The sequence below is a fragment of the Ovis canadensis genome, chromosome 17 (assembly GCF_042477335.2).
Source record: "Ovis canadensis isolate MfBH-ARS-UI-01 breed Bighorn chromosome 17, ARS-UI_OviCan_v2, whole genome shotgun sequence".
In the NCBI taxonomy this organism is placed as follows: Eukaryota; Metazoa; Chordata; class Mammalia; order Artiodactyla; family Bovidae; genus Ovis; species Ovis canadensis.
In genome coordinates, this window is record NC_091261.1 from 10,551,467 (window position 1) to 10,575,806 (window position 24,340).

The following is a 24,340-nucleotide window of genomic DNA, read 5'->3' on the forward strand; positions in this document are numbered from 1 at the left end:
CATGATCTTCGTTTTCTGAATGTTGAGCTTTAAGCCAACTTTTTCACGCTCCTCTTTCACTTTCATCAAGAGGCTTTTTAGCTCCTCTTCACTCTCTGCCATAAGGGTGGTGTCATCTGCATATCTGAGATTATTGATATTTCTCCTGGCAATCTTGATTCCAGCTTGAGTTTCTTTCAGTCCAGTGTTTCTCATGATGTACTCTGCATATAAGTTAAATAAGCAGGGTGACAATATACAGCCTTGACGTACTCCTTTTCCTATTTGGAACCAGTCTGTTGTTCCATGTCCAGTTCTAACTGTTGCTTCCTGACCTGCATACAGATTCCTCAAGAGGCAGGTTAGGTGGTCTGGTATTCCCATCTCTTTCAGAATTTCCCACAGTTTATTGTGATCCACACAGTCAAAGGCCTTGGCATAGTCAATAAAGCAGAAATAGATGTTTTTCTGGAACTCTCTTCCTTTTTCATGATCCATCGGATGTTGGCAATTTGATCTCTGGTTCCTCTGCCTTTTCTAAAACCAGCTTGAATGTCAGGGAGTTCACAGTTCACGTATTGCTGAAGTCTGGCTTGGAGAATTTTGAGCATTACTTTACTAGCATATGAGATGAGTGCAATTGTGCAGTAGTTTGAGCATTCTTTGGCATTGCCTTTCTTTGGAATTGGAATGAAAACTGACCTTTTCCAGTCGTGTGGCCACTGCTGAGTTTTCCAAATTTGCTGGCATATTGAGTGCAGCACTTTCAGAACATCATCTTTCAGGATTTGAAACAGCTCCACTGGAATTCCATCACCTCCACTAGCTTTGTTTGTAGTGATGCTTTCTAAGGCCCACTTGACTTCACATTGCAAGATGTCTGGCTCTAGATGAGTGATCACATCATCATGATTATTTGGGTCATGAAGATCTTTTTTGTATAGTTCTTCTGTGTATTCTTGCCACCTCTTCTTAATATCTTCTGCTTCTGTTAGGTCCAGACCATTTCTGTCCTTTATCGAGCCCATCTTTACATAAAATGTTCCCTTGGTATCTCTAATTTTCTTGAAGAGATCTCTAGTCTTTCCCATTCTGTTTTTTTCCTCTATTTCTTTGCACTGATCTTAGCAACATGGAATTCTCATAGTAAAGCAACTCACCATCCTTGGAAGCTGTTTCAGATGACAAAGTTAAGTCATCAAGGTCATCCACAGAATTAATTTGTTCTTTGACTTACACATAAATAACACTATTTCATAATGTCCTTAAAATATTTATATAACATACTAATTGTACAAAGGTGATAATCATCTCTTCATTAAAGCAAAACCAGACACTTTTTAAAAGGACAGATTTTTTTATCAAAAGGATAATTTTATCAATAGTGTTTCTAAATTAAGTTGGCAAAGTATATGTCTCTACAACAAAGGAAGATTTTATATTTTGCTACTATTCCTTTTACAAAGTATTTTTTACTAGGAAAATATTTTTTATAGATAACTTTTTGACTGTACCTTGTTATTTTCATTAGATGTTTTCTTTGCAGGCCTAAAAAAACAAAGGATTCTTTTCAGGTTAATATTAAATACTTAAAAATACAAATACCTAAACTTTGTTTTTTATATAAAATCTTTGCATTTGCATTGGTAAGTAATGTTTTATAAAAGGATAAAACAAGAAAGAAGAGTAACATTAAAGGACGAACAAAATACATTTGTAATACTAATAAGGCATTTAATTTAGATCAAAGAAAAGGAACAACATAATATTACTTGTATTATGTGAAGGGAATATACCAGGATTTTTTGCAGTTGTTATTTTCATCAATAGGAAATATGTTTTGCAGCAATAAACCTATCTGGGAAGTATTACTTAAGTCCGTATAAGAAAGAAACCCAGTTTTAATAACCATGATATTAGCCTTCCAAGGACGTCCTATGCAACTGCTATGCATTATTATAAGCACTTTGTATGTCTTAACGGCATTTTAATCCTCACAAACATTCTGGGAGATAGGTAACACATTAGGTCCTCTACATAGGAAGAAACAGAGCCCAGAAAGGCTGAGTAAGTTGCCCAAGCCCACACAGCAGGTCACCAACAGACCCAGAGTTCAAACTCAGGAAATCTGGCTTCAACACTGTGGTTCGAAAATATGCTGAGAAAGTAATATTTAAATAAGTATACTAACACATATATATGGAATTTAGAAAGATGGTAATGATAACCCTGTATGTGAGACAGCAAAAGAGACACAGATGTATAGAATGGACTTTTGGACTCTGAGGGAGAGGGAGAGGGTGGGATGATTTGGGAGAATGGCACTGAAACATGTATACTATCATGTAAGAAACAAATTGCTAGTCTATGTTCGATGCAGGATACAGGATGCTTGGGGCTGGTGCACGAGGATGCTTCAGAGAGATGATATGGGGTGGGAGGTGGGAGGACGGTTCAGGATTGGGAACTCATGTACACCCGTGGCAGATTCATGTCAATGTATGGCAAAACCAATACAGTATTGTAAAGTAAAATAAAGTAAAAATTAAAATTAAAAAAATAATTAAATAAAAAGAGTAAAATAAAATAAAATAAATAAGTCTTAAGTAATATGATAGCAAATTAATCTTTATTATTATTCCATGTCCAGTTATAACTATAAATAATAATTTCTGAATCTTAACACGTTTCTCAAAAAATAAAAAGACTTTAGAGGTAGGCAATGCTGGAAATCTACTTTCACTAAACACGTGCTTTTGTAAAGAAATTTATCAGTAGGCATTCATTCAACCAATCTGCTGTTTATTCATGAATCTGATATACATTTATTGAGCACAAAATACATGTTAATAAAACTCTTACTATGGGAAGCATATTTTTTCTAATTTAGAACTTTATAAACCAAAATTAATAATTTGTGAAAGATTGTTAGAAGTTTTTTTTTTCCTGTTGAATATAAACAAAAAATTTCCCTTTTCCTTAGAATCTGCAAACAACTATGACATTGATATGATGTAATATTTCAGAGTACCTTACAAAATCATAGTTACTCAGGATGTTGCTATCAACTAGAATCATCAAGGAATGATCAAATCCTATTCAGTATAGCCTAAGTGTTTGTAAGTTCATGATTATATAATTTTTTAAAATCTATGTAGGATAGGATTAGCAGAACTAATCATCCACACGTGCAATTACATAGGAATATTACACTTCAGAACCAACAAACAAGCCCTTACCATAAAACTATATATAACAGTAGTATTATGTACAATTAGTTTGCTGTAATAGTTTAAAGATAATGCCATATGATCAATAAGCTTTCTAATATTGGAAATGCAAACAAGATTAAACCCAATAAACACGTCCTCTGCTGGCTCATTTCTAACAGCATACATACTCTAAAAGCTCCCATCTTAAAACAAGAACCTCCTTTGAACTCCACATTCCTCTTCAGTTACCATCTAGTTCTCTATGGCCTGTCCCAGCAAATATTCCCTACAGGGCTGTTTACATGTATTCACTACAGTCCAGCTTTCAAGGAGACTATTTACTGAAACGATTTCTGGCCAAAGGCACTGGTCCTCACTTTAATCTTTCAGCAGTGTTTGTCCACTATAGTTGAGGAATCTCTTGTCTTGGCCTGTATACTATATTATGCTGCTTTATTTCCAGAAGAAGTATTCAGTGCTTATTTCTTCCTCTAGAAATAAAGAATTTGTAGATATTACCTGTCATCATCCTGATCCACTTCACTTAAAATGCTGTCATCATTAACATGCAGCAGACCACCAGTCAGTGAATCAGTCTTTTCAAATATTGGTGCAATCACACATTCTTCTGGTGTCCACTTGCTATTGTCCTTTTTCTTTACTTCCTTCCTATGCATGCCAGGATCGCTACTTTAAAAAAAAAATCCACAAAAAAGCCAATGTTTTCTAATAATTCAACTGATAAAGAATAAGAAAGCAATTCTTGTAAAATTCCTACTCTTACCCATCTTAAATCATTGATTAATTCACAAAGTAGTTATTAAGTACCAACCATATGCAAGAAAACACAAATTCTTGCCTCAAAGACAGATATACAATTATGATTTGATGTGATATGTAAGAGTTGATAATATGAAAGTGATCAGTGAAATAAGAAAGGCTTTACAGAAGAAGTGAAGAGAGAAGGTTACAAAGAAGAAAAAAGGGAGAAAATCATTCTACTTGGAGACTAGAGTACGGAGCACAAAGATCAGGCACGTGGCATCTAGGCTGTTTACTAGGAATCTGGAAGGAAAAGTATGAAACACATGAAAGAAAGCAGGGAGGTGCATCTTTGGTAAGACATTGGGAAGAACCTCAAGGGCTACAGTGGAAACCTAGAGTTCACTGCCTAACACAATGACTCTTACCCATGGGAGTCATAATTAGATTTATATTTTATTTTCTGTTTTGCTTTTAAATACAATAATGCTTAATTTAGGGATTTCCCTGATGGTCCAGTACTTAGGAGTCTGCCTGCCAATGAGGGGGCACTGGTTTGATCCCTGGTCCAGGAAGATCCCACATGCCATGGGGCAACTAAACCCGTGCTGCACAACTGCTGAAGCCAGCACCCTAGAGCCCATGCTCAGCATCAGGAGAAGTCACCACAATGAGAAGCCGAAGCACTGCCGCTGCAAAGAACCAGCACAGTCAAACAGAAAAAAAAAAAAATAAGTAACGCTTAATTTGGGTGACTTTTTAAATGACATGAGGCACATATAACATGAAAGAAAAAAATCAAGGAAATATTTGGGGTTGGTGAGGGGCGGGCGGCAAGGCAGTTTACTTTTAAACCACCCACATGATGGGATGATTTCAGCATTATGGCTGAAAGACCAGTACCTCATCAGCTCCCCTGCCACCAACAACAATTTGGCTTCTATCCACGAACATACTCAAAGTGCTATGAGAAAAAAAAAAAAAAAAAAACCTGCCCACCAAGAATACTCTATCCAGAAAAATTATGTTTCAGAAATGAAGGAAAAATAAAAACTTTCCCAGAAAAGACAGAGCTGAGGGAGTTCCTCACCACTAGACCTGTTCCATAAGAAATGCTGAAAGAAGTCCTCACACTGAAGTGAAAAGATGCTAAGTAGTGACATAAAATTTATTTAAGTATACCACACACTGGTAAAGGCAAGTAGGCAGTCAAATTCAGAATACTCTAGTACTGTAATATGGTGGTATGTTAAGAAATTAACTTTAGTATTATGTCTAAAGGACAAAAAAATAAAAACAACTATATCTCTAGCAAAATGTAAATTGTGATCATCACAACCATTAGCTCAGTTCAGTTCAGTTCAGTTTAGTCACTCAGTCGTATCTCTTTGTGACCCTATGGACTGCAGCACATCAGACCTCCCTGTCCATCACCAACTCCTAGAGTTTACCCAAACTCATGTCCATTGAGTCAGTGATGCCATCCAACCATTTCCTCCTCTGTCGTCCCCTTCTCCTCCTGCCCTCAACCTTTCCAGCATCAGGGTCTTTTCCAATGACGCAGCTCTTTGCATCGGTTGGCCAAAGTATTGGAGTTTCAGCTTCAACATCAGTCCGTCCAATGAACACCCAGGACTGATCTCCTTTTGGATGGACTGGTTGGATCTCCTTGCAGTCCAAGGGACTCTCAAGAGTCTTCTCCAAGATCACAGTTCAAAAGCATCAATTCTTCCGTGCTCAGCTTTCTTTATAGTCCAACTCTCACATCCAAACTTATTTAACAGAAAAATAACAAATGACCTGCTGTTAAATAGGCTTACCTATCAGAACCTTCATTCTCCATAGCAGCAAACTCCTGCTTGTTCTTTCCCTACTGAATCAATCCACTCTCATCAGCAGTATCACATACATTGTCTGATACTTCCACTTCACTACTTTTGTGCTTCTTATTTTCTTCTTCAAACTTCAATGAAAGTTTGACAGTAAGAAATTCTGTTACTTAATTATAAACATCTTTTTTTGTTTTCATTAATTGTATTATTTGACTCAGGGTTTGGCCTGATTTTAAGTGATAAAAAAATCTTTTTGTGCTTACTTGAATTTTGTCACTAACAAGTCACTGAAATATTTGTAAATCCTACTTCTCCTTTTTTGACAAAAAAGAAACAAAATTCCCAAAATTTCAAAAAAGGCTTCCCTAAGATGATGCAATTATTCATCCCCAGTCTTCCCCATCTAACTGGCAGAGACAGAGAAATAAAAAGACAAAACACACAAAATCTGTCCTCTTCAGTCTTTACCACCTGGATTTTCCATTAAACAGACAGATTTAGAGGATGTGACACCTTAGTGCCTCAAAAACACTAAAGCTATTCTTTCCCCACTGCCTTTTACATTTCTTTGTTCATTTGGATCCAGGATATAACGAAAAAGTGATGGTGTTCACTAAAATATATGAACCAAAGTTTACCAAAACACAAAGAGCAGAGTGAAACTGACGAGTGGTTAGTGTGGAATTCTGGAATATAAATAATGCTTCCCAATTCCACATTCAATAACCATCAAACTTTATAGCTAGAGGGTATAGAAATAATTGTCTATTGTAGCCCCATTATTTACCAGAAATAGGAGTAAAACCAAGAAAGGTTAAATGATTTTTTTGTTTTTCTTTTTTTCAAATTATTTTTTAATTGAACGAAATTGCTTTACAGAATTTTGTTGTTTTCTGTCAAACTTCAACATAAACCAGCCAGTTATACATATATCCTCTGCCTTTTGAACCTGCCTCCCATCTCCCCGCCCCCATCCCACCCCTCTAGGTTGATACAGAGCTCCTGTTTGAGTTTTCTGAGCCATACAGCAAATCCCCATTGTCTATCTTTTTACATATGGTAATGTAAGTTTCCATGTTACTCTTTCCATGCATCTCAACCTCTCTTCCCCTTGCTCCAAGTCCATAAATCTATTTTCTATGTCTGATTCTCCACTGCCGCCCTGTAAATAAATTCTTCAATACCATTTTCCTAGATTCCATATATATGTGTTAGAATACAATATTTATCTTTCTCTTTCTGACTTACTTCACTCTGTATAATAGGCTCTAAGTTCATTCACCTTATTAGAACTGACTCAATTGCATACCTTTTTATGGCTGAGTAATATTCTATTGTGTATATGAACCACAACTTCTTTATCCATTCATCTATCAGTGGACATCTAGGTTGCTTCCATGTTCTAACTATAGCAACAGTGCTGGAATGAATGATGGGATACATGAGTCTTTTTCAATTTTGGTTCCCTCAGGGTATATGCCTAGGAGTGAGATTGCTCCTGGGTCATATTGTAGTTTTATTCCTAGTTTTTTAAGGAATCTCCATACAGCCTTCCATAGTGACTGGATCAATTTACATTCCCACCAACAGTGCAAGAGTGTTCCCTTTCCTCCACACCCTCTCCAGCATTTATTGCTTGTAGACGTTTTGATGATGGCCATTCTGACTGGTGTGAGGTTATATCTCATTGTAGTTTTGATTTGTATTTCTCTAATAATGAGCGATGTTGAGCACATTTTCATGTGTTTGTTAGCCATCTGTATGTAGTCTTTGGAGAAATGTCTATTTAGGTCTTTTCCCCACTTTTTGATTGGATTGTTTTTCTGGTATTGAGTTGTATTAGCTGCTTGTATATTTTGGAAATTAATCCTTTGTCAGTTGTTTTATTTGCTATTATTTTCTCCCATTCTTAGGGTTGTCTTTTCATCTTGTTTATAGTTTCCTTTGCTGTGCAAAAGCTTCTAAGTTTAATCAGGTCCCACTTGTTTACTTTTGTTTTTATTTCCATTACTCTAGGAGGTGGGTCACAGATGATCTTGCTTTGATGTATGTCATTGAGTGTTCTGCCTATGTTTTACACTAAGAGTTTTATAGTTTCTAGTCTTGCATTTAGGTCTTTAATCCATTTTAGTCCAATCGAGCTGGAGAAATCAACCTTCTTGACTTCAGATTATACTACAAAGCTACAGTCATAAAGACAGTATGGTACTGGCACAAAAACAGAAATATAGACTGATGGAACAAGTCTGAAAGCCCAGAAATAAACCCATGCACCTATGGGTACCTTAGTTTTGACAAAGGAGGCAAGAATATACAATGGGGCAAAGACAGCCTCTTCAATAAATGGTGCTGGGAAAACTAGACAGCTACATGTAAAAGAATGAAATTGGAACCCTTCTTAACATCATACACAAAGATAAGCTAAATGATTTCTTCAAAGCCCCTAAAGTGGCATTCCCTAGCATTTTATGGCACCAAAAGAGATGATTAAATTCTGTAACTTTGAATCTGATAAATTACCAAATAAATTCATCAAATGAATCAGATAAGTTTGCGTGACTTTACCCAAGTAATTTAATGCCTTAGCTGGGGATAGGGCTGATCTCCTTTTTCTTTTAAAGGAGAATACCTACAGATTTTTGTCTGTTGTTAAAACTCAAGTCAATGCACCTCTTACACAAAAGAGCAAACAAGCAAAGAAACTTAAAAATCTATTACTGGAAGGAAGAAAAATCGTACAGCATCTCAAAACTCAGTTTTCTCCTTTGGAGATAATTTTTTGGGGGTGGGAGTTTATACTACCTACATGACAAAATCACATGTGTCAGAACTTAATACATTTTAGTAAACAACATAATGGAAAAGTCTGTCTCAAAAGAAACATCTGCAAGTGATGATTAAAGAATATGTGGGAGTACATGTGAAAGTTAAAGTGAAAGCCACTCCGTTGTGTCCGACTCTTTGCAACCCTATGGACTATACGGACCAGGGAGTTCAACAGGCCAGAATACTGGAGTGGATAGTCTCTTCTTTCTCTAGGGGATCTTCCCAACCCAGAAATCGAGCCCAGGTCTCCTGCATTACAGGCAAATTCTTTTCCAGCTGAGCCACAAGAGAAGCCTTATACATGTATTGGGAAGGGAGTACATGTATTTATTAAATTTTTTATTTTTTTAATTTGTTTTACTGTTTGTTCTATTTTTAATTTTAGTTTTATTGTTATTAAATTTGTTATTAAATACATAAAGGGAAGGAAGCACATGTATTTGTAACTAAAAATATCCTGAGGTGTCCATGTTGGAAATCTAAAATTTATTAAAATCTAACTCTTAAACTTCTTAATCTATGCTTGCTGCTGCTGCTGCTGCTAAGTCACTTCAGTTGTGTCCGACTCTGTGTGACGCCATAGATGGCAGCCCACAAAGGTGCCCACTAGGCTCCCCCATCCCTGGGATTCTCCAGGCAAGAATACTGGAGTAGGTTGCCACATCCTCCTCCAGGGTATCTTCCCAACCCAGGGATTAAACCTAGGTCTCACACATTACAGGTGGATTCTTTACCATCTGAGCCACCAGGGAAGCCCAACAATACTGGAGTGGGTAGCCAAACCCTTCTCCAGGGGAATTTCCTGACCCAGAAAATGAACTGGGGTCTCCTTCATTGCAGGTGGATTCTTTACCAGCTGAGCTACCAAGGAAGCCCCTACATTCAGTTATATTATATTCTAATATCTACCAATGAAAGTGGAAAAAGCATTTTTAGTAATATTTATTGATTTCTCACCCCAAAAGGAGATAAATTAGAAAGTTATTCTTTGTGCCCTAACAACAAAGGTCCAATCTGGAAGCTTTGATTCTCTTAATAGGTGACCGGGTTGATTCTATGACCCCACTCTCTCCCTGAATGTACATCCCTAATCAATTACACCAAGATCACAGACAGAATGACTCTTTCATCTTGGCATCACTGACTGGCAATTTCAATGGAAAACCCTGAACCACTGGGAATGATTTCTCTCTACATGTATCTAGGTCCGGGATCATCATTGTCATATTGTTTATCATTTCAACTGTTTACTCTTACAATTCAGTATTTGATATCACCTTTATAATCATACAATGAAGTTATAAAAATGGAAGAAATAAACAATAGTCAGGAATTTTTTTTCCCTCAATTCCAAAAACAAACTATAAATATAAGAGATTCTAACAATATGTGAAGTTTAATAATTAAGATTCCATAAAAAACTATTAAATTATTATCTATTGATTCTAAAAGGCTAATTTTGAAAGGTAATTTTATTTGTCATGACCTTTGTTACACACTGTATCATGCTGTTGAAGCATAGGAAACAGTATTAAGCCAGAAATTTAAATTTGCATTTTTACATATCTGGGAATGGTTATTTTCATCTCCAACAGGTTTTTCTTCTTCTTCCTCTAATGTCATTTCTAAGTCTAGTTCTGCCGACAAATCAATTAAAGTTACTTAGAATATTTAGATAAAAGACATAATCTTTATTTAAAACATAGATTTAAAACACAGTATCGAATGACATCTTAAATCAATCTTAATCTTCAGCTGAATATTTACTTCTTTAAGACATACTTTCAACGATCTAAAATTTCAGCAAACAATTTGGAAAATACCAGATGTCACTAGGATATGAGCACACAAACAGCTCAAAGACTCATTCACAAAATCATCCAAACATCAATGAACAATCAGAAACAAAACAAAATTTCAAAATACAGGACAGACATATAAAGTCACAATACAGTCTCTTCTCTACTTCATAACAGTACCTTTTTAACAACATGCCAAGCTTCAACTGCAACATTATTCATGGTTTACAAAATTCTTCTTACTTTTTATGCTTTTATCAATTCCTTAATCTGAAATGCTACCCTGTACTCTTCCTGACAAATAACTTTTCATCTTTTAAGACTCAACCTACTTTGTGAAGTTGTCCTTGATTACAGCTATCTTTCCTCAGATAAACAGGTATCCCTTTCCTTGTAGCGACCTTAGTACTTTATAGATTTTTCTACTGTATCTTCATCACCTGAATCGTAAATTTTTTTTTCCCATGTCTATCTTCTTGGCTCCTAAACTGCACAGGACAAGCTCTTAAAAATCACTTTTTAGTCCTTATTTATTTTATTCAATAATTATTTATCAGCTTTCTGCTCTGTACTAGACTCTGGAGTTTAAAGAAAAATGTAGATAAAACATGTCAGGGAATGCTTTTCTAGAGATAATGCCTGAGAGGAGACTTACACAGTCCAAGGGAAGGAGAGGGAAGGCATGCAAGGCTGTAACAAGACGGGGAGAGAAGTACACACACAACAGGGTAAATATCTGAGAAAGTACAGAGACAGGTCAGGAGGGCATCACCAGCAATTCAGAATTCCATAGCAAACGACAGAAAGGGCAAGAGATGAAGAGTCAGGCAGAAGTCAGATTATGAAAGCCTCACATCACTTTATGATGCTTGGACATTAATGTGATTTGAAGAGTGGTTCACAGTCACACTTGCTTTTGAGAGAGGTGACTCTAAATGCTACAAGACGAATGAATTTGAAGGGCACACAAACAAATGGAGGGAGATGAATCTCAAGGCATTATTAATGGAAAAAAAACAAAGGTGGTGCAGGCCTGAACTGGGGGAGCATTTCCAGAAATATTTAGGATATAAACTTTTCTGAGTCCAGTACAGAATAAATATTTATGAAATGAATAAATGTACAAATCGGGGACCCTGAAGGAGTAGACTCTGCTGGTTACTTTATAAAAGGTATTGACTGAGATGAGAAATGATCTACATGAACGGTCTGAAGTTGCTTCCATTTATTTTGCACCTTTCCTATTTCACATCTTCCTCTGTTGAAGGGACTGGATAGGTTTTATCTGAACTTGCATTTCATGGACGTACCAAGCTAATGCACAAACAAAGGCAAACAAGTCACTTCTATAGATTAAAAAAAAAAAAAAACACTTTGAGTTTATAGCTTGTAGTCACTATTCTAGGAAATAACTGAGAATCTTTTGTAAATGCAAAGTTAACCCTATAGGTGAGGGTAGAAAAGAAAAAACCAGGGGTGAAAAAAAGAAACAGTATATGATTTCTTACTATAGCTCTGACCATATGACTGATTAAAGGTGCTAAATTAATTGGTATTTATGGACAACACATATTAGATGTGGTTACTCAATAGATTGGGCATCCTAGTAGAATCAGAATTGACTTTCTATATACCGCTTTTAAATGATACAGCACTCCTTCAATATTGCTATCAGGTTACAGTTTGAGAAGGCAATCTCTAGATGTCCACCTAGGTCTCCCAACTAGTCCCAGAGTTCTAAAAATAATCCTGTTACCCACTCTCAGCTGTATGCTAAATACTAGGCTAAACACTTTCTCCTAACTCTCTCTGTATTTCTTGTATTACTATGGTCAGAGGGAGAATGCAAACACCTTGCTAAGAAATATTGCTTGGCTGTAGGTTGCATAAAAGGATTCAGCACAAGGTAGGTTTTGCCACAAAATCTAATTTGGAACCATCAGAATAATGGTTAGGCCATGCCCAGGTGGCCCACAGCTGCATTACCTTGTTTGCTTTTTCTGTTTTCTGGCAGCTGAAACTGGCACAGGTCATGGAGCGTGTAATTCCCCAAAAACACCACTCCAACAGTCATCTTTTTTTTTTTTAACTTTATTTTACTTTACAATACTGTATTGGTTTTGCCATACATTGGCATGAATCCACCAAGGGTGTACATGCTTTCCCAAAAATGAACCCCCCTCCCACCTCCCTCCCCACAACATCCCTCTGGGTCATCCCCGTGCACCAGCCCCAAGCATGCTGTATCCTGCATCAGACATAGACTGGCGATTCGATTCTTACATGATAGTATACATGTTTCAATGCCATTCTCCCAAATCATCCCACCCTATCCCTCTCCCTCTGAGTCCAAAAGACCGCTATACACATTTGTGTCTTTTTTGCTGTCTTGCATACAGGGTCATCATTGCCATCTTTCTAAATTCCATATATATGTGTTAGTATACTGTATTGGTGTTTTTCTTTCTGGCTTACTTCACTCTGTATAATCGGCTCCAGTTTCATCCATCTCATCTGTACTGATTCAAATGTATTCTTTTTAATGGCAACAGTCACCTTTTATCTATTGCAGTCATCTGTCCAAATTCTGTGGGTGCTGACTGATTTTTGCTCATTGATTGTGAAACCGGTGGACACTGATCAACTCTTAAATGCCCCGCTCTTTGATAAGTCTCATTACTGAGGCTCAAACTAGAATCAGAATCTGAAAACAGTTTCCATTTATTAGAATGTCAGTAAGAATACTACTCTGACTAACTTGTACTGTCTTTCTTCAGAGAATCAGTTCCATGTCCTCCTCTCCCCTCAAACTCACTAGTCCGTCAGAGCTTATTATATCTTACACTTCACTGTGATTCATGAAGAGACATTAACTAGTGTCTCATTTTTTCTACCTGCTAATTTTCTAGTATTACTTACTCTGATTCACTCAATCTCTATTGCATATTCTGTATTCCATAAGAACTTTATTAATAATTATTTTTCCTCAACAAATAGTTTATTAACAAAATTTATGGCATTTATTTTACATTGAATTATGCATGACAATATTGTGTGTTCTAGAGACCATGGTTTTAAAAACACTTCTTTGAATGGTACTACCTTAATTAATGGTACAAACCAAGACAATGTATTAAAATGCAAAGACATCACTTTGCCGACAAAGGTCTGTACAGTCAAAGCTACGGATTTTGCAGTAGTCACAAAGGGATGTGAGAGTTGGACCGTAAAGAAGGCTGAGTGCCAAAGAATTGATGCTAGAGAAGACTCTTGAGAGTCCCTGGAGAGCAGAGATTAAACCAGTCAATTCCAAGGGAAATGAACCCTGAATACACACTGGAAGGACTGATGCTGAAACTGAAGCTCCAATACTTTGGACACCTGATGTGAAAAGCCAACTCACTGGAAAAGACCCTGATGCTGGAAAAGATTGAGGGGAGGAGAGGGGGACAGCAGAGGGTGAGATGGTTGGATAGCATCACTGATTCAGTGGACATGACTAGGCTAACTTGGGGAGATGGTGAGGGACAGGGTGGACTGGCGTGTTACAGTCCATAGGGACACAAAGAGTTGGACACGATTTAGCAACTGAACAGCACCAACAACAGCTTTAATTACAATGAGACAGCCTTTTCTCAATGTATCAATATCTTCAGAAGCCATTTTTTAAGCCTTGGATAAACATCACAAACATATAAGAAATGATAGGCTTGTGTGTGACTAATTGTTTCCACATGAAAATAGGATAAGTTGAGGACAACACTGGATCCAAAGAGCACAGAGCACCATGATAAAAGAATGAATACAACACAAAAGTGTTTGCTTCAAGAAAAAAAAAAAAAAGCTGTCAGGTCTAAATTTCTTAAGAGAAGTCAAAGAAACAAGCAAGAAATGTAAAAGTGAAACTTTAAACCCCGTTTCAGCTCAAGGCCCCATTTATCATTTCACATCTAACCACTTCAACAGTTTAAAACTGTGGTTCTCAAGTGTGCCCTGAGACTCCCTGAAGTCCAGAGACCATCAGGTCAGGGGGTCCAAGAGGTCAGAACTATTCTCACAACAACACTAAATGTTACTTCCATTCTCATTTTCTTTTGAATGCACAGTGGAGTTCTTCAGAGACACGATATATGATATTATAACTCTAATGACAAATGGAATTAGCCATTATGATTCTGTGTTCTTATATTTTAAGTTTTTCAGCTTTGTTTTCCAATACGGTGAACATCAATAAATACAACCGACTTAAACAAAAGTTCCATGGCATTCTAATAATTTTTAGAAGTACAAAAGGATCCTAAAGCCAAAACTTTCAGAATCACTGTTTTAAAAGATTATGTCTACCAAAAAGTCATTAAAGTATGAGTACTTCCTCTACTTCTAATAATCAAAGATACCACAAACACAACAGACACACAAAGTCTGCAAAACAAAACATCTGGTTGGCCTACATTCATCTGTGTAACAACACTAAAATGAAATAATTATAAGCTGAAATACAACTGATATATTAACAAGACAAGCTTTACTCTAGGTAAAGGTCAAAGTTCAAATAAGCATTTTTGGACACTGGAAAAATCTTAGGATCTAATAATTTCTGAGAATCCCTAAGAAGTATACAGATTGCAAACTGAGAACTTCAGGGTATTGAAACATACAGAAACATATTGAGTTCAAGTTTACATTTTAAAAATTTCTTGTTCTTATGCTTGCACTTATCTTTTTTTCAAAACATGGATACCAATAATAACATTTGCCTTATGTATGTCAAATGCTTTAATTAAATTTGCAAAAAAATAAAGTTAGCAGTATGAAGACTGAGAATTTCAAATACTTCAGTGTCCCTCTTTTCAGAGTTACGTGTGTATTGCAAAATTTACCTGAAGTGGATGTTCGTAGATCCTTCATTCCTACTGTTTTATTAGGAATGGAATCCCTCACTAAGACTGCAGGCTGAATGGGTTTGGAAACAAGTTGGTTAATAAATAATGTACCTTTGATACAATCCACAGTTCATAATTCAAGATAAAAACATAAATGATTTAGCCTTCATGTTAGGATATTTCTCAGGAGAATCTAAAAGGGAAAAGGGACATAGAGTTAATTACATGTAAACGTGAAAGCCAGCTCTACATTCATGCAGAGTTAGCACTGAGCAGAAATCCTTGTGCTCAGCCTTGGCAGTGAATACATTTGGTTTTAGTGTCTTGCTTTCAGGGGGATGTTAGGACACCAGCAAGACAGACTATGAATCCACTATACATAGTGAAGAAAAAATAGAAATAAAGGTTTAACAAAACATGCAGTTAAGACTTCAAAAGTAACATTACATTTTCAATGACTTTATAAAATATTAAAGTGCACACAGACCAGTGTGAACATGCCAACTGATGAGGAGAAAAGTGATCTTAATCAGAGGAACAAATCATGACCCCAAGAAGATAAATGTGAAAGTAGATGGTAAAATGCAACAGCATTGTCTGGAATGAAATACAGCAGTATCATTTACACCATTAAACTACAAGTATTTATTATGTTCTTCAATCCATCCAGTCATTTAAGAAGTACACAGCTGGGATGACAGTTCAACTGAATGCATAATTCATTTCTCATTAGAGAAAGAGTAATGAACTGATTAGCTGGGATACACACTTGTAGAATAATGGTTCATAAAAATATTCACTTTTTTTCCATACCCATGCGGGCTACTGGTATGCCTACATGTCTTGGCTCCTCTAGTTTAGCCATCTTAAAGTTTCTCGATCCAATCATGCAAGAAGGTATATAAGACACATCTAGAAAATAACGTATAATAAGTTCTCAATATTGAAATGCAATTATCAAAAAGGAAATAATAAATTTAACTGTCACACAATTATTAGATATTAAAAATCTTCCATGTTTCAAAATCAATGTGAAAGTGAAAGTGAAGTTGCTCAGTCATGTCCGACTCTTTGTGACCTGTGGACTGTAGCCCACCAAGCTCCTCCATCCATGGGATTCTCCAGGCAAGAATACTGGTGTGGGTTGCCATTTCCTTCTCCAGGGGATCTTCCTGACCCAGGGATTGAACCCAGGTCTCCCACATTGCAAGCAGACGCTTTACACAGAACTTCAGATCCAAGTACTAACATCAAAGATTTCAAGGGAGGAAAGGAAGCCAGGTTGAAAGAAGAAGGGGGAGGAGGCGGGGGGGGGGGCGGGGGCAAAAGGGGTGGCTTTACAGACGTCTCCTGCCACCTACAGATACCCAGGCATTATGGGAATTTTCCCTGGGCTCCAGAGAAGGGAAGACTGGAACTCGGCCCTACCAGAAATCAGACCAGAACCAGAATTCGAGTTCTCTGCCAAGAGGAGGTAATCAGTCTCCAATCCTCAGCTCAGGCTGAGGGCCCTTCCACCAGATTCCTGCATCCAGGACTGGGGGACTAGAAAAACAGGGAAAGATAGGAAGGGTTAAGGAGAGGAAAGAGAGAGGGAAGGGGAGAGAGGTAAATAAAGTCTCTTGTTCCTTACCGGTCGGGGCACTCTGGCCAGTTGTCCGCGTCAGGAGGGGACAAAAGGGTCCCAGTTGCTGCCGCTGGGTCTGGTCCCTTGGCAGGCAAGCTGGCCCCTGAGTACCCTGAGTGGTCAGGATGTCAGTCTCAACGAAGAGGAGTCCCACTAGAGTCGCCATTTGTTGCAGGAAGGCGGACCTCTTCCAGGGCCCAAAACTGGGCTCTTGTCTAACACTCGGAAATGAATTGTCCAAGGAGACACGTGTGCTGACAAAGCAAGAGATTTTAATGGGAAAGGGCACCTGGGTGGAGGGCAGTAGGGTAAGGAAACAGAGGAGAACCGTACTTATCGAAAATAATAATTCTAGCATTTAGGTAATGAACCCTATTAATCGGTTTTGTTTCAAAACTTAGTTTGGTTTGGTACACCATGCTACTACTTCAAAGGATTTCTGTGAAACAACTGTCAAAAAAAGTCAATGCCCCCCTATTCACATTAATCTAATTTGAATAACAAATACCAACACAACATATATCTTTGATGTCTGATAGGTATTTGGAGTGGCTGGAGTTTCCCCCACTTCTAGCACCCCTTCCCACCTCCAGTATTCTCTGGAGCAACAATGATCTTATCTCTTCTCAATCCAAATACACTGAAGCCATCTAGAAGGAGTTCCTTCAAGTTTCCTCAACTCCAAACTCACCTCCCTAAGGCCTTACTTTCCTCCCTTTGTGCTTTCACTAGAGCTTTCCTCTATAAAGGGTAATCTCTGGATCATGGTCTTAATTCTTCCCCCTTTACATTCTTTCTATGGATCATCCCCACCACTTCTTTTTCCCTCTTTGCTTAGCAATGGTATCTTACCCCTGTAATTGCTACTTCAACTCTTTGCTTCCCTCTGGCTACAGACACATTTAGAAAGAAAAACAAAATAATGCTTTTCCTTGATCCTGTTATGTCCTGAACTCTCCAAAGCTCTACTTCCAGATTTCTCTAAATGTAAGGCTACACTCTTGCTACTCGGAGAGCTAGTTAGAAACACAGATTCTTAGACTTCCTGCTCAGTATGTGCACTTCACACAAGGTCCCCAGGCTACTAGTTGAAATCTGAGAAACTCTGGTCTATACTGAGTCTGCTTCTACATTACTTCAACTTAATTTATTCTCCTGAAATCTTAGCCTCAACTTCCTCACTCTAACACTTCCCTCTAAAGTGAAACTGCATTACAAGTTGGAAACTTTCCAGTGGACTCTCTATCAGGCTGTAGGTTCCTTGATCTCCCTATCACGCCCCCTGCTTGCTCCTTCTTTCTAGTTCTCTTTTGTTGGCCTATGTGACACCATCCTATAAAGCAGCAATGTTTCATAAGACACCAATTTGCACACATTACAGCTGAGCACCTATGCCCACACTCCCCCACAGAGGATGACAGAGGTCCCTCTGCATGCCCAGGGACCGCAATCCTGAATGCCTTCCTAACAATGAGGAAGACAGGAAGAAGGGAAAGCTTTGCTATTCTTCTCTGACATGTTTTGGTGCTGGAAGCTCACTTCAAATGCATCATCCATATCAAATACTCTCCCTTTTTCTAAAGCGTTATCTTACTTATTGCCCCCTTCCTCCACAGACCTGTGCCTCTTTTCCTTCATTTCCTCCCTACACCCTTTGCCTCTCTAATCCCTCATTCCCTCATTCCTCTTGTTTCTTAACCTTCCTTAGGTCATAGAGTATCTTGAAACAGAATTTTTTTTTTTTTTTGGCCCATGTGTCAAATGGAATCTTAGTTCCCTGAATAGGGATCAAACCAGCACCCCCTGCATTGGAGACTCTTAACAGCACAGAGTCCTAACCCCTGGACCGCCAAGGAAGTCCAGGAGCTAAATAACTTAGCTCCTTAAACTGGATTCTCAATTTAATCTGTGGCTGACACGTGATAAGATACACTATTTCCCTCCTTTTCTTGTCTCTACCTCACTACACATCTGACAGGTGACTTTCTTTGCCTATTAGAATATATCAGCATTTCTATTTTATTTTTATTTTATTTTTTTAAGTTTTTATTTTTACTTTATTTTACTTTACAATACTGTATTGGTTTTGCCATACATTGACATGAATCCGCCACGGGTGTACATGAGTTCCCAAACATGAACCCCCCTCCTACCTCCCACCCCATATCATCTCTCTGATTTCCATTTTAAAGCAACATTCTATGGGAATGCAAACTAGTACAGCCACTATGGAGAACAGTGTGGAGATTCCTTAAAAAACTGGAAATAGAACTGCCTAATGACCCATCAATCCCACTGCTGGGCGTACGCACAGAGGAAACCAGAATTGAAAGAGATACGTGTACTTCAATGTTCATCACAGCACTGTTTATAATAGCCAGGACATGGAAGCTATCCAGATGTCCATCAGCAGATGAATGGATAAGAAAGCTGTGGTACATATACACAATGGACTATTACTCAGCCATTAAAAAGAATACATTTGAATCAGTTCTAATGAGGTGGATGAAACTGGAGCCGATTATACAGAGTGAAGTAAGCCAGAAAGAAAAACACCAATACAGTATACTAACGCATATATATGGAATTTAGAAAGATGGTAACGATAATCTTGTATGTGAGACAGAAAAAGAGACACAGATGTATAGAACAGTCTTTTGGACTCTTTGGGAGGGGAAAAGGGTGGGATGATTTGGGAGAATGGCATTGAAACATGTATAATATCATATATGAAACGAATCACCAGTCCAGGTTCGATGCAGGATACAGGATGCTTGGGGCTGGTGCACTGGGATGACCCAGAAGTACAGGGAAGGAGGTGGGAGGGGAGTTCAGGATGGGGAACATGTGTACACCCCTGGAGGATTCATGTTGATGTATGGCAAAACCAATACAATATTTTAAAGTAAAAAAATAAATAAATAAAAGGAAAAAAATAAATCAACATTCTGTCAAATGACTTTTCTATAAAATATAGTTCTTACCTTCTACTTGTCCATTTAACGTAATTTTTCCTCTTTGACCAGCAGCTCCAGATAAAAGATCCACATACTTCCATGGAAGGCTCTCAGAGATACTCTGTTAAAATTAATACTGAGTTGCATGAAGATTTCCTAATTTCTTTTGAAGAAAATACCCTAGTTTTAAAAACTGCCTACATTTAACCCGGTTAAGACAGGTTTGCCAAGATCCACAGCTGCTAAGTGACAGATTCAGGACAGTGACTTCAAACACAGTGCTGTATCACCAGGCAGTGGCTACCTGCACCTAAGGGATCAGGCCCTTCTCATCTCCTTCCAAAGCTGCCGCCTTCAAACAGAGCACTGCTACTTCATGTTACTTTAAGGACGGCTGCCATAAAGGTTCTCTGAGCGTGCTGGTTAAACTATCCAAAATGGTTTGTACTTACTAAAACATCACAAAGCAAAGCTAACTGCTGTTATTATGTCACATATTTCTTACTATTCGCTATGCTTTTGCTTCTCTTGAAATGTTCCTTGCAGATTAACTTGACAATCCAAATGTAATAATACCTTCAAGTTTCAAGCACTATCTTTTCAATGTTGATGTGGTAAAAACCACAATTCAACCCGTTTCTCTCTAGCCCTCTCCAGCAGTTTTACACATGCACATGTGCCAAAGAAAAATACATTTGCTAGGGAGATTAGGGATGACACAAACACACTACACACTACAGTGTATAAAACAGATAACTAGTAAGGACCTACTGTGTAGCACAGGGAACTCCACTCAATATTCTGTACTGGCCCATGCAGGAAAAGAATCTAAAACAGAGGTGATATACATATAGAGAGATATAACTGATTCACTTTGCTGCACACCTGAACTTAACACAGTATTGTAAATCAACTGTACTCCAATAAAAAATAAAGGAAGAAAGGAAGCGAGGAAGAAAGAAAGAAAGGAACATTTGATCATAGACTCACTTGGAACAATGCTTCAGTTTTTAGGTAAATGTCATTTCAGAACACAAACAGATTCCTTATGATTTCTAAGCCTTGATTTCCATATTACACTGAGTTCATTAGGTAAACCTTGACAATTAGCTAAAGTGTACTATGTGGTAGTATTTAGCACAGAATTATCTTCTTGATTAAAAATCAATAATTAAAAATTAAAATTAAAATCAGATTAAAAATAAAAAAATTTTGATGGGCAAATGCAAAGGTGAGAAAGTCACAGCATCTTCTGCTTTTATGTTTTTACATCACTAAGTTGTTTACATTTCAAAATAATAACAGAAGACAGTACCTCAGAATCCCAAGGTGATTCTATATCTTCCTCTTCTCCCAATCCTAAGGCTCACATCATATCTGTAAAATGGAGTCACAGATACATTAATGAGAACATTTACTACTATGAATTTTAATACATATATTAATTTTAATACATATATTAATTTTACATACATTAATTAATACATATATTAATTTTAATACATATATTTCCCACTAGTTCAATAAAATATACTAGTGGAAAAGAATTTCAGACGGTTGAAGCATTTTCAGGGAGTAAAAGTTGGTAGTACTTGGGTCACTTCTGAAGAAAGAGAGCAAAAGAAACACACTTAAAAAGAAATGGATGCCATATTTGCATCTATGCACTTTAAAGGTTTTTTACTTGTGCTTTTAAGCATAGAAAAAAATCCACAGACATTCACTTACTTACCAGTTCTATTATTTCTGTGTGTTCCATCAACAGAACTCAAACGGTCATGATTTATTTGCTCTTGTGGAGCCCTTTCAATAATATCTGTATCACTTTCTTTGTCTACAATCTCTGGCTTTGTGGCTCCTTCCTATAAAAACAAGACAAAATAAAACAAAAACCAAACTTCAGAAAACATATTCATTTATTTGGTCATTCAGTCAATCAGTAAGATGACATTCACTGTTGTCTAAGAAATCATAGACACTGTCCTCAGAGAAGTTAGAAATGTAAAGAAAAGAGTGATTCTGTTCTGTGTTCTAGGCAAGGCAGAGACACGTGAAAACAAGCAAGAGGGAAGAAAAGTGTCCTTCAACAGCTCTGCAACAGAAGTGGACCAAGCACAGGAAGGGCACAAAGGAGAGAGGAGGCAGGTGAACCCATGAAGCTCAAGGAACGCTGTGACAAAGGGCTGTGTCTCAGAAGAAAGAGTACGGAGCTGGGATGTGAGGGGGATTCTGGGAAGGACAGCCCAACAAAAGGACAAAGTGTGAAACAGTGTGAATAAGTCATGTGGGAAACTAGAGCACAGTTACTGGGAACCCTACAGAGACAAAACGGAAGGACCAGGTCAAATGGCAAAAAGCAAGTATCATCTTTTTTCTGCACGTGACAGGAATCTACTACAGAAGTAAAGGGTTACATCATCACAAATATATTTTATTTTATTTGGTGCCATGCTTTTTTTCAAATGAAAGGGGAAAGACTACACTGTACCAGGGAGTAGCAAACATGACATTATTTTACAGGACAGCACTGTGAAAAAAAAAAAAAAGACACTACAAGCGATGCTCCAGAGTGGACAGGAAGCAAACTAAACACTGCCCATCACCCAGAGTTTCCATGAAACTGTAATTAAAAAGTTGAATTTGGCTTTAAAAACAGCCAAATAAAAACAGTAACAGTAAAAATCATTCTAAAACAAACTGCAAAGCCAAGAGGAATGAAAAGATTGACAAACATGTTTTAGAAAGATTACTCTGGCAGCAACATAAAGATAAACATCAGGGAAGCAAAACTTGAAAAGAATATTTCAAGATTATAGGTGAGAAAGTAGATTATGATAATAAGACATGAAAAATGATAAGCAGGTAGAAAATACTGAACCTGCTGAGTGACTGGATGCAATAATTTCAAGGAAGTTTGGAGTCCGGGATCTTTCCTGCTGCGGCATTTCAGTGATGCTGTCTTCTAAGATGGGGAAAACAGAAGACAGTGTAGCTTACAAAGAGTCGGGGACGAGGGAAGCATCAGGAACAAGGCCCTCAGTTTGCAGAGTATTGAATTAATTATGCACACAAGGGACTCAGAAGAAAGGATTTGGATAAATACCTTTGGATTAGAAATAGATAGCCTTATTCAGGAAAAGCATAGCTGTTAACATAACTATTTGTAAAATATGCTAACCTGGTATAATTAATGCAAACCTATGCAGAATTTTGAACTTTTGAAAGTAAAACAATACCAGGGGAAGAAAACTATGACATTAAAATTTTCAGTTATATATTTTAACACCTGTTTCAAGGACATAAAACATACTTTTATAAATATGTGCAAATATTCATGTCTGGGATATTACAATAATAAGCATTTTTTAGTATAATGAAAAGGTTTAATAGTAAAACACCAAAAGATTCCTTTTTAAAATTGATCTTAAAAGACAACTTTTAAATTGTAGATTAGAAATGCTTATGTGAGTATGGAATTATGAGTCATTTTAATGTACTACTATGAGCTAAATTGAAGAAAGTAGGAAAAACCGCTAGACCATTCAGGTAAGACCTAAATCAAATCCCTTATGATTATACAGTGGAAGTGAGAAATAGATTTAAGGGGCCTAGATCTGATAGATAGAGTGCCTGATGAACTATGGAATGAGGTTTGTGACATTGTACAGGAGACAGGGATCAAGACCATCCCCATGGAAAAGAAATGCAAAAAAGCAAAATGGCTGTCTGGGGAGGCCTTACAAATAGCTGTGAAAAGAAGAGAGGCAAAAAGCAAAGGAGAAAAGGAAAGATATAAGCATCTGAATGCAGAGTTCCAAAGAATAGCAAGAAGAGATAAGAAAGCCTTCTTCAGTGATTAATGCAAAGAAATCAAGGAAAACCACAGAATGGGAAAGACTAGAGATCTCTTCAAGAAAATTAGAGATACCAAGGGAACATTTCATGCAAAGATGGGTTCAATAAAGGACAGAAATGGTATGGACCTAACAGAAGCAGAAGATATTAAGAAGAGGTGGCAAGAATACATGGAAGAACTGTACAAAAAAGATCTTCAAGACCCAGATAAATCATGATGATGTGATCACTCATCTAGAGCCAGACACCCTGGAATGTGAAGTCAAGTGGGCCTTAGAAAGCATCACTAAGAACAAAGCTAGTGGAGGTGATGGAATTCCAGTTGAGCTGTTTCAAATCCTTAAAGATGATGCTGTGAAAGTGCTGCACTCAATATGCCAACAAATTTGGAAAACTCAGCAGTGGCCACAGGACTGGAAAGGGTCAGTTTTCATTCCAATCCCAAAGAAAGGCAATGCCAAAGAATGCTCAAACTACTGCACAATTGCATTCATCTCACATGCTAGTAAAGTAATGTTCAAAATTCTCCAAGCCAGGCTTCAGCACTACGTGAACCGTGAACTCCCTGATGTTCAAGCTGGTTTTAGAAAAGGCAGAGGAACCAGAGA

The 24,340-nt window shown here is 37.4% G+C and overlaps 1 pseudogene; it reads right to left on the reverse strand.

Moving 5' to 3' along the window:
• Positions 1-24,340, reverse strand: part of LOC138422407 (ankyrin repeat domain-containing protein 26-like) — a 78,543-nt pseudogene that overhangs the window by 34,344 nt on the left and 19,859 nt on the right.